Source organism: Cajanus cajan, chromosome 4 (genome assembly GCF_000230855.2).
Source record: "Cajanus cajan strain Asha chromosome 4, NIPB_CcT2T_4, whole genome shotgun sequence".
Classification (NCBI taxonomy): domain Eukaryota; kingdom Viridiplantae; phylum Streptophyta; class Magnoliopsida; order Fabales; family Fabaceae; genus Cajanus; species Cajanus cajan.
This window is the reverse complement of record NC_138520.1, coordinates 56845227-56857884: the sequence shown is the minus strand read 5'-3', so window position 1 is coordinate 56857884 and position 12658 is coordinate 56845227.

The following is a 12658-nucleotide window of genomic DNA, read 5'->3' as shown; positions in this document are numbered from 1 at the left end:
TCTAATTAAAAATATTATTTATAATTAAAATTTCTAATAAATTATATATATATGTTTAAATATATAAATTATATTTAAAATTTTCATAAATTAAGATTTTTAATATAAATTATATTTTAAATATCTGATAAATAATTTATATTGTAGCAAAAAATTATTTTTATTTATTGATAATTTATTTTAAAATATTAATATTTAATTTATATAATTATGAAAAATAAATAAATTTTGATTTAGATAAGTTAAAAGAATTCCTATAAACCTTCTCTTTGAAGAAAAACTCCTAAAAATACTATATATTATGCAAAATAATTATTTATATTTAATATATAAAAATTTATTGATAACTTATTTTAGAATATTAATATTTAATTCATAAATAATTATGTTAAATAAAATGAATTAAATAAGAAGTTAAAAAGAATCCTTACAAATGTTCTTGATGAAGAAAAATCCTTATAAACACTCTTATATAAGACATTAATTCATGTTTAATGTATAAGAGTATATATATATATATATCTATATATATATATAGAAGTCCCGAAGTGGATCTAGGAGAAAAAGGGGAAAAAGGGGGAAAGAGGGAATATGCAGAACATGCAACAATGAACCAGATTTACTCGGCGGTAGTCCGCACAATACTGGATATCAAGGGCACACCTGACGTAACAGGCTTACAAATCCCAGGTTTTCACAATAAATTTTATGAAGATGAAATGCAAAATAAGTTTAATACAAAATTGTTGTATTGATTGAAGAGAAATTACAAAGGCAAGAGAGAAGGAGGAGTTTCTCACTCTAGGCTCTCTTACACGGAGATATCTCTCGATTACAAGTTCTGCCTTCTAATGTGGGCAGGATACAAATTTATAGGAAAACTAAAGTTACTATTACAACAGTAAAATGAAGTCTTCCGCTACAGTGAACAGTGCACTTCCGCTTCCGCTACAGTGAACAGTTCGTCCCGAAGTGGATCTAGGAGAAAAAAGGGAAAAAGGGGGAAAGAGGGAATATGCAGAACATGCAACAATGAACCAGATTTACTTGGCGGTAGTCCGCACAATACTGGATATCAAGGGCACACCTGACGTAACAGGCTTACAAATCCCAGGTTTTCACAATAAATTCTATGAAGATGAAATGCAAAATAAGTTTAATACAAAATTGTTGTATTGATTGAAGAGAAATTACAAAGGCAAGAGAGAAGGAGGAGTTTCTCACTCTAGGCTCTCTTACACGGAGATATCTCTCGATTACAAGTTCTGCCTTCTAATGTGGGCAAGATACAAATTTATAGGAAAACTAAAGTTACTATTACAACAGTAAAATGAAGTCTTCCGCTACAGTGAACAGTGCACTTCCGCTTCCGCTACAGTGAACAGTTCCTTTCCGCAAAAGGAGCAGTGATTGTTGACTTTTGATTGACTTCTTCAGATTGGGTGGATGACCATGGTCATAGTCTGGGAGTAATATCGATAAGTGACGATGATGATATGTGGAGCAGGGAACTCCCAAGTTGTAACATGGACATGTCCTCCTCTTAACAAAATTATCATAATAATTCTGGATAATCTTGAAGATTGAAGTAATCTAGTCTTCTTCAGATGCTTCATTAAGATTGATACCAAAGCAGTCATCTTCATTCTGGAAATATGATCCGGATGAGGAAGATGGTGAAGAGACTTCCTTTTTAGTTTTTCCTTTTGACGAACTGGTTTCTGAGTCTGTCTGTAGGAGATCAAGAATTTGATGAAGATTTGTGGTTAAAGCTTCATCACTGGTTGCGGCTGCAAGTGCGGCAGCGATTTTAGCTTTCCGGTTGAGAAACTGGCAGGTTTCTGGATCGGCAGCTTTAAGACTCTTTGGGTTCTTTTGAAACCATAGAGCCACTCCTTGAGTATTTGCCCGGGATGCGTCAAATTGATCCCACCATTTGACTGAGGCTTGTTTCCCCAGGATAGGAAGAAGCTTTGAATTCTTCTTATATTGATGTTGCCAGGCAAAAATCCAGGACAGGGAAAATTTTGAAAAGAAGTGAAGAGAAGGATGAATTGCACTATTTCCTTCTTCAAACCTTGATTTAAATTGATTGTATCCTTCTTTGATGTCCTGGGGAAGGATGCTTTGAATCGGTCCAAAATATTCCCACCATTCAGAAAACCACTGAGGGAAGAAATATCGGATTTTTTGTTTAAAATAGATAAGCCAAGAATGCTTATGATTTTTGTTCTGTAACCAGAAAACATAAGTCCAAGCATTAATGTAATCCCAGTAGTTATATCCTATCGGATCAAAAGGCTGGGAAAACTTCCTGACTTGATTTGGTTTGTTTTCAAAATCTTTGAAAGTTAGAACTTTAAGAATTTGAAATGTTGAATGGGTGATAAACTGGTTATCCCCCTTTTGAAAATGGTGTTTTACAGAAACAGATTTAGTATCCACCAAAATAAATTCATAAAATGTCCTGGTCTTATTAAGACTCAGGGGTTTAAATAGAAAACTTGGCGGAAAGATGATTTCACAAATTTTATTTGGATTTGGATCCCAGAATTCGGGCTCCATTTGGATTGTTGGATAAAATCTTCCTTCTTTCAGTTGATAGGAAGACGGTTGTTTTTGGGTAATTGGCCGAGGCTGCTCAACCAACTCTTTTGGTTGCAAGGTGATTTTGGATTTGGCTATTTCTGAAATAATTGATTTCAGGTTTTGGTCCCAGAAGAGTTCATTAGGTTCTTCTGAAAATATTTGTTTCCATGATTTGGAAGGGAGATTGGTAAGCCCACAATCTTGAAGGGCTTGAAGGGCTGGTAAAGCCATGGCATAGTCAGATGGCTTGGTCTGCTGGGTAGATGACCCAGATTTTACAATGGCCTGCTAAGTAGATGACTCAGCTTGGGTAGATGATCCTTTCTTAGAGGTCTCGGAGGAGACCTTGATTGATTGGATATCCTCTGCAGAGGATTATGATTTTTCTGGGCGGTTTGGCTTGCCCAAAATTAATCCTTTTCCCCTTCCCCTTCCCCTGGAAGAAGATGATCGAAGCCTTAATTTTGGCGTCATTTCATTCTGTCTTGCCCTGTAGGAATTCACGGGCAAGATAGTCAGGTAAAGTGTTTGAGGTGCCTTTGATAAATTCAATATCAAAATCAAAAGCACTTAAAATAGCTTGCCATCTAGCAAAAATTTGTTTTGATGCTAAATTTTTTACATCTTTCTGTAAAATATCTTTGGCTGATTTACAATCAACCCGGACTAAAAATCTTTGATTTAACAAATCAGATTGAAATTTTGAAATGCATAGAACAATGGCCAACACTTCCTTTTTAATAGTAGAGTAATTCTGCTGGGCCTTGTTCCAATGTTTAGATGTAAAAGCAATGCAATTTTCAGTGTGATGCATGCGTTGTTTGAGAACACCCCCATAACCAATGTCAGAGGCATCTGTTTCAACAATTTTTGGAATATCGGGATTGGGTAGGTATAGGCAGGGTAAAACTTAACCTATTGTCTGATTTGTTTTACAATATTGGTATGGACATCGGTCCATGGCGGAGGAGATTTCTTGAGTCTTTCATGAAGGGGTTTGGTGATGTTACTGAGTTGTGGGAAAAAATCAGAAACATAATTTAAACACCCTAAAAACCTCTGGAGTTGGGTTTTCTCAAGAATCTGATTTGGAAATTTATCAGCAAACTCTATGACTCAACAAATTGGTCGGATAGTTCCCTGAAAGATTTCATGACCAAGGAACTTGATTTTTGTCTGGAAGAGGCAGATTTTAGTTTTGGAAACAGCAAGGCCGTATCGTTTGATAACATTGAAGAATACCTCAAGATGCTTGAAATGTTGATCAATGAATATAGAAAAAATAAGAACATCATCAATATAGACAATGCAAAAATTTGAATAAGGATTGAAAATATCGTTCATGATATTCTGAAACTCTGAAGGAGCATTCTTAAGACCAAAAGGCATTACGTTCCATTCGTATTGCCCAAACGGAACAGTGAAAGCTGTCTTATAACGGTCACCGGGATTGATTTGGATTTGCCAAAATCCAGATTTCATGTCAAATTTAGAAAAGATCTTTGCTGAATGTAATCGGGCAAGAAGATCCTTCTTATTGGGAATCAGATATCTAATCCATTGAAGAGCTTGATTGAGAGGTTTATAATTGATAACCAATCTGGGAGCACCACGCTCGATTTCAGAAGCCTTGTTAACATAAAAGGCTGCACAAGACCAAGGGCTCTTGCTTTTCTTGATTAAACCTTTGGAGAGAAGATCTTTGATCTCTTGTTGACAGTGTTTGACAAGCTCATGACTCATTTGGATTGGCCGAGCTTTGGTCGGGATTTGTCTATCAGAAAAATCCTTTTCATAAGGGAGACTTACCATATGTTTTTTCCTGTCCCAAAAGGCATTAGGAAGATCAGAACATACGTTGTTTTGAAAACGATCATGGAGACTCATGATCTTTTGTTTGATGAAGGGTTGAGAAAGTTGGCTTTCAATATGTTTGAAAGAGATTTCTTCTTTAAGAAAATTGATCTGGTTGAGTTTCTGATCAATCTGATTGAGGCTTCGATGGAGAGGTCGATTGAGGAATTTGAATGTAATTGTTTTTCCTAAGTGTTGGGTAGAGATTCCTTCACTAGAAATGTTGATTGGAAAAATTGATTTAATAGATGGTGTTCCTAAAATTACATCATTCTTAAGGTTTTTTACCAAGAGAAAAGGGGTCTCAACTTGGAGATTGTCATTTTTGATAATTGCCGAAGGAAGCTTATACTGGATTTCAAGCCGTGATCCACTAGCCGTCCTAAGCTTTTCGGAGGTTTTATAAAAGTATTTGGTTGGGATAAGTCCTTCCAAAATACAATTGGAATCGGCTCCAGTATGAAACAGAGCAATTGTTTTTAAGACAAAATCTTCGATAAGATAGTAACATCAATATAAAATTTCTGGATGCTACATTGATTAATCAAAGCATTGAAGAGAGTATCTGCGGAGTCATGATCAGAATCATGGTCCTCCTCGTGATTGTTATGTTCCGGCTGAACCATGTCATCAGAAAAAGCTTCAGTTATCTGAGATATAAAGGTCTCATGTAACTGTTGCTTCTTTTTGAGATCTCGGACCTCAGTTTTTAGGGAACTGATTTCAATCTGCAGATCCTGAATAGTAACCGGCTTAGCTGCAGATTTTTCTAGGCGCTTGAGGGTTTGAGTGAGATCAAACCTGTTGTTGACAAACCTATTATCAAGTTGAGAATTGTTAGGCTTGCGCAGGATCTGCTTGAGTTTTTCAAGATACTCATCCCTTTCATGTGGATCTTGAATAGATTTTAACACATCGAGGAGAAGATTTTGCTCATCATTGTGAATGACATTGATGAGAGGAGAGTCGGAGCCTTCATCACTGGTGTAGGAAAGGTCGTCATCGGCTTGATCATCTTCGGAAGAGGACATTTGATTATGAACATCTTCATCACTGTTATCAGATGAGTTGATCAAGAGATTGTTTAACTGATCTTGGATAGTAGGATCAAGATTGAGTTCTCTAACTTTAGAGGAGATTCTACAGAACTTTGCTAAGTGACCTTTGCGGCCACATTTAAAACAAGTCCTGGTTTCTCTAAAATTATTTGGGAAATTGGAGCCCTGAGGGGTGGTTTTGACAGCAGGAGGCCTACCGGTTCTGGGATTAGAATGCCGAACCTTAGTCCTAGAGATCTTTGGTCTAGGTTTTTGGGTTTTACCCAGCAAGGGCTGAGAAGGTTTTCTGCGCTTGTGGGTCTTAGTAGAATCCTTAGAGCAGGGAAGACCAAATTGCTGGCAAAAATTTCCTAAATCCTTGCGGTTCTGGGCCTTTTCTTTGGCCAGTTGGTTTTGGATTTTGTCATCTTGACAGATTTTGAGGGCTACTCTTTGGACATAAGCTATGAGATTACCATAACTCAACTGGTTGTAAGGGATGTCACCATTAAACTGGGATCGGATTTTTTCTCTAACCTTATCTCCTAGAGACTTTGGAAGACCAGCTAGGAATTTTTCTTTCCAGAAAGGTTGATTACTATCATCCCGTGTATAAACTCTAGTAAGGAAGGTGTCCTTATACCACCTAAAATCTCCCAAAGTTCTATACTTAAGATTGGATAGGAGTTCACCAGATCGGTCTTTCCAGATGCTAGGATCTCCGATAAAATGTTTGATGATGGCCATGATAAGAGTATTGACAGCATCAAGGATCGACTCACCCTTAGCTGTGGTGATGAGATTACCTTCAGCATCAGTTTTGACCGCTGTAAGGATCTCATGTTTCTCTTCTCTAGAAACATAATTATCCCACCAACCTTTGAGTTGCCCAGAAAATCCGGACGTTAAAATCTCAACAATAGCCTCATCAGCACTATCGAGAGCAGTTTGATATGCTGTAGAAACCATTGTCATATGTTGAAGAGTATTAAGGATATTATACTCGGTTAAACCATCTATGTTCCACTCATAGATGTTAGTAGCACTGAATGACCGGAAACTTTGATCATTCTTTTCCTCAAGAAGGAGGTCAGGGGCTGTGGCCCGATTATAATAAAGCTTAGAAGGCTGCTTCCAGTTGACAGCCTTAGTAATAACAAGATTAACCTGAAGAGCGGACTTATTACTGGGTTCAGTGTCTTCAGAGTCAGAACCTATAGAGGAGGTTCCTAATTTGTTAATCCTAAGAGATTGTTCTCTTTGAGAGGTACTCCTAGTAATAGGTCCTATCTTGACAGATCCGACTTGTGATGAACCAGGGGTATCTGGAATAACAATAGAGTTATCCTTGACTCCTTTAGAATCTTCTAAAGTTTTAGTCCAATTAAGATGGATGGCCCTAAATTTATTTTTAGTCTGACTAGAAAGACTAAAAGGTTTAAACAAGGGTCTGGTAACTGATTCATCATCCTTAGTACCAGAGGACGAGGATTTTCTTTCAAGATTTTCTCCTAAAACCTGGAGATACTTGTTGGTGTAGTTGTTTTGTTCCATAAGGGCTCTAATATCCTGAGCTCCTACGGTTTCATCTGATTTATACTTAAAAGGTGAAGCTAAATACTTATCCTCTAAGTTCGGGATGTGATAACTACTGTTAGGCGGAAGGTCAGATTTAACCAACTTACCATCCTTTCGGTGCCACACAGTAAGTGTATTAACAGAAAGGTCTTCTGTGATGGTAATAGTCCAAGGAGGATAGATATTGTTTCTACGAAGGTAGACATTTAACCAATCGAAGAAACACACATGGGTTTTGACATTGTTAAGAAAAGTATAGAACAAATCTATGATTTCTGACCTACGGTCACCCTTAAAACTGTTAAGAAACCATTTTCTCTGAGTTGTCCAAACATCAGAGTAGAATTCCTTTTGAAGGGAAGGTTTGTCTATGGTGTACTTATTCATAAGTGACCATTTTGCATTTCAGATTGAGTAGGGGAATGAATTTCAGATGAAGTTTCTTCCTCAGCCCTACTGTAGATTGTTCTAGGAACAGACGAAGAATTGTCTAATCCTTGAAGGTTGGTTTCAGGAATAATGATTCTAGGAGCAGAGTCCTTAAAAGATTGAGAGGCTACAGAAAAAGACCTTCTAGCACTATTGTACTCCGATCTAGTAGCTTCTGATCTTGAAGAGAAAGAATTTCTCCGGTCAAAGATGATTTCTACCTTACCAGCCTCAGACTGCCTAATTTCTTGGAATTCTGGGGCTTGTCTAGGTAAAGTTGGGGTTGCTCTATCAATTTGCCAGGATGTAGGTAATTCAACCTCATCCCATTTTATGAGTTTGGGAACGGCCACGTTGGCTTTTGTCATGTCTGTGACAAACAAAGTAGTTTCCCGATTAGTTATTTTAAGCAGAACCCTTGAATTACAAGTGTTCATGACTTTGTATCGGATTCTGTAAAGAAGGGCTGCAGGGATAGATCCTTCTTTCATGTCCAACCCATGCAGTCTGATGTTTAAAAACAGCGAATCTAGAACATTTCTGTCTAAAAGTCTCACAGTTTTGTTAGGGAAACAATTGAAATAGATAGGACCATGTCCTAAGCTTGTTTCTACGGTTCCTATAAGAGAATCATGGAAGTCATTGTGCCTAATATCTCTAAGACACATAAGGATTGAAGCATTAAGCCCTTCTCTGATGAGAGGTTTGACAGCTACTTGGACACATCCTATATGGAGGTATTTATACTTCCTAGAATGCTCAGTAATTGATTGCTTTGTGAGGAGGTGGAATTCTTCACCAGTTTGGGGGTCCAAAGGGATGTTGTTTTCGGCAGTCTTGATGATATAATCAGAACTGCGGACATGTTTGTTTTCATCAGGGATGTAAAGATCATCCTGAGGGATTTTAGGGATTTCCCAGTTATCGATTGCTTGATTGATATCTTCAAAGCAGACTTCCTCTTCGAAGATATTGTTTTTAGGAGGTACTTCCTCCGTAGATTGGTGTTGCTCTGTGAGCAGATTTTTAGAAGAAGAAGACGAGGAGGAAGAAGCTTTGATAGTAAGGCGACGGGAAAGGGAGCGAAGGAAATTACTCATGGTTTATCAATATCTAGTATCATTACCCTCACTTGGTTCCATAAGAAGTTATAGTAAGGTCTAAGTTAATTTTAATACAAAACCATCATATAAAGTTACTGAAGAGTTAAGGATTATAAACTAATTTTACTCAGAAAAACTCTTTTTTTTTTTTTTTTGTTTAGTTCGTGGCGTTGTTGGTGACTCTATGACGAGTCTCTCTGGGGGTGTATGAAGGTCATAGTCTGGGAGTAATATCGATAAGTGACGATGATGATATGTGGAGCAGGGAACTCCCAAGTTGTAACATGGACATGTCCTCCTCTTAACAAAATTATCATAATAATTCTGGATAATCTTGAAGATTGAAGTAATCTAGTCTTCTTCAGATGCTTCATTAAGATTGATACCAAAGCAGTCATCTTCATTCTGGAAATATGATCCGGATGAGGAAGTCCCGAAGTGGATCTAGGAGAAAAAGGGGAAAAAGGGGGAAAGAGGGAATATGCAGAACATGCAACAATGAACCAGATTTACTCGGCGGTAGTCCGCACAATACTGGATATCAAGGGCACACCTGACGTAACAGGCTTACAAATCCCAGGTTTTCACAATAAATTTTATGAAGATGAAATGCAAAATAAGTTTAATACAAAATTGTTGTATTGATTGAAGAGAAATTACAAAGGCAAGAGAGAAAGAGGAGTTTCTCACTCTAGGCTCTCTTACACGGAGATATCTCTCGATTACAGGTTCTGCCTTCTAATGTGGGCAGGATACAAATTTATAGGAAAACTAAAGTTACTATTACAACAGTAAAATGAAGTCTTCCGCTACAGTGAACAGTGCACTTCCGCTTCCGCTACAGTGAACAGTTCCTTTCCGCAAAAGGAGCAGTGATTGTTGACTTTTGATTGACTTCTTCAGATTGGGTGGATGACCATGGTCATAGTCTGGGAGTAATATCGATAAGTGACGATGATGATATGTGGAGCAGGGAACTCCCAAGTTGTAACATGGACATGTCCTCCTCTTAACAAAATTATCATAATAATTCTGGATAATCTTGAAGATTGAAGTAATCTAGTCTTCTTCAGATGCTTCATTAAGATTGATACCAAAGCAGTCATCTTCATTCTGGAAATATGATCCGGATGAGGAAGATGGTGAAGAGACTTCCTTTTTAGTTTTTCCTTTTGACGAACTGGTTTCTGAGTCTGTCTGTAGGAGATCAAGAATTTGATGAAGATTTGTGGTTAAAGCTTCATCACTGGTTGCGGCTGCAAGTGCGGCAGCGATTTTAGCTTTCCGGTTGAGAAACTGGCAGGTTTCTGGATCGGCAGCTTTAAGACTCTTTGGGTTCTTTTGAAACCATAGAGCCACTCCTTGAGTATTTGCCCGGGATGCGTCAAATTGATCCCACCATTTGACTGAGGCTTGTTTCCCCAGGATAGGAAGAAGCTTTGAATTCTTCTTATATTGATGTTGCCAGGCAAAAATCCAGGACAGGGAAAATTTTGAAAAGAAGTGAAGAAAAGGATGAATTGCACTATTTCCTTCTTCAAACCTTGATTTAAATTGATTGTATCCTTCTTTGATGTCCTGGGGAAGGATGCTTTGAATCGGTCCAAAATATTCCCACCATTCAGAAAACCATTGAGGGAAGAAATATCGGATTTTTTGTTTAAAATAGATAAGCCAAGAATGCTTATGATTTTTGTTCTATAACCAGAAAACATAAGTCCAAGCATTAATGTAATCCCAGTAGTTATATCCTATCGGATCAAAAGGCTGGGAAAACTTCCTGACTTGATTTGGTTTGTTTTCAAAATCTTTGAAAGTTAGAACTTTAAGAATTTGAAATGTTGAATGGGTGATAAACTGGTTATCCCCCTTTTGAAAATGGTGTTTTACAGAAACAGATTTAGTATCCACCAAAATAAATTCATAAAATATCCTGGTCTTATTAAGACTCAGGGGTTTAAATAGAAAACTTGGTGGAAAGATGATTTCACAAATTTTATTTGGATTTGGATCCCAGAATTCGGGCTCCATTTGGATTGTTGGATAAAATCTTCCTTCTTTCAGTTGATAGGAAGACGGTTGTTTTTGGGTAATTGGCCGAGGCTGCTCAACCAACTCTTTTGGTTGCAAGGTGATTTTGGATTTGGCTATTTCTGAAATAATTGATTTCAGGTTTTGGTCCCAGAAGAGTTCATTAGGTTCTTCTGAAAATATTTGTTTCCATGATTTGGAAGGGAGATTGGTAAGCCCACAATCTTGAAGGGCTTGAAGGGCTGGTAAAGCCATGGCATAGTCAGATGGCTTGGTCTGCTGGGTAGATGACCCAGATTTTACAATGGCCTGCTGAGTAGATGACTCAGCTTGGGTAGATGATCCTTTCTTAGAGGTCTCGGAGGAGACCTTGATTGATTGGATATCCTCTGCAGAGGATGATGATTTTTCTGGGCAGTTTGGCTTGCCCAAAATTAATCCTTTTCCCCTTCCCCTTCCCCTGGAAGAGGATGATCGAAGCCTTAATTTTGGCGTCATTTCATTCTGTCTTGCCCTGTAGGAATTCACGGGGTAAGATAGTCAGGTAAAGTGTTTGAGGTGCCTTTGATAAATTCAATATCAAAATCAAAAACACTTAAAATAGCTTGCCATCTAGCAAAAATTTGTTTTGATGCTAAATTTTTTACATCTTTCTGTAAAATATCTTCGGCTGATTTACAATCAACCCGGACTAAAAATCTTTGATTTAACAAATCAGATTGAAATTTTGAAATGCATAGAACAATGGCCAACACTTCCTTTTTAATAGTAGAGTAATTCTGCTGGGCCTTGTTCCAATGTTTAGATGTAAAAACAATGCAATTTTCAGTGTGATGCATGCGTTGTTTGAGAACACCCCCAAAACCAATGTCAGAGGCATCTATTTCAACAATTTTTGGAAGATCGGGATTGGGTAGGTATAGGCAGGGTAAAACTTTAACCTGTTGTCTGATTTGTTTTACAATATTGGTATGGACATCGGTCCATGGCGGAGGAGATTTCTTGAGTCTTTCATGAAGGGGTTTGGTGATGTTACTGAGTTGTGGGAAAAAATCAGAAACATAATTTAAACACCCTAAAAACCTCTGGAGTTGGGTTTTCTCAAGAATTTGTGACTCTGTTGGTGACTCTGTGACGAGTCTCTCTGGGGGTGTATGAAGACACTCTTCTGTACCAGAAGATCCAGAGTTTTCCAGCCAATAAACCAGTTAGAGAAATCTTTACAAAAATTTTCCAGATCTAGTAAGTATCTATGATGATCTACGGTCAGCATATAAACTCCTGGACTTACAGCCTCTCCTTAGGTCTTACAGCCTCACGCCCCATACCAGAAACACCATAGATCCTCTACTAGATCCGAATGAAGATTTACACAACATTTACAAAACAAAATTTAAAGAAAGCAGTAAAGGGTAAAACGTAGCTCATAGATCCAAAACATAATAACCTTACATCATAATTTTAATATTAAAAATAAACTTAAACCTTGCCATAAAATCTACATCCATTGATCAACATTTCAAGCATCTTGAGGTATTCTTCAATGTTATCAAACGAAACGGCCTTGCTGTTTCCAAAACTAAAATCTGCCTCTTCCAGACAAAAATCAAGTTCCTTGGTCATGAAATCTTTCAGGGAACTATCCGACCAATTTGTCGAGTCATAGAGTTTGCTGATAAATTTCCAAATCAGATTCTTGAGAAAACCCAACTCCAGAGGTTTTTAGGGTGTTTAAATTATGTTTATGATTTTTTCCCACAACTCAGTAACATCACCAAACCCCTTCATGAAAGACTCAAGAAATCTCCTCCGTCATGGACCGATGTCCATACCAATATTGTAAAACAAATCAGACAACAGGTTATATATATATATATATATATATATATATATATATATAACATACATTATTTTAATTTGATAATTACAAATATTTCTTTAAACATGTAAGTAATTTTAGCAAAATTCATTCTAATTTTTAAAATAATAATTGAATATATAAATAAAAAGATAAATTTGTATAGTGTATTATATTTG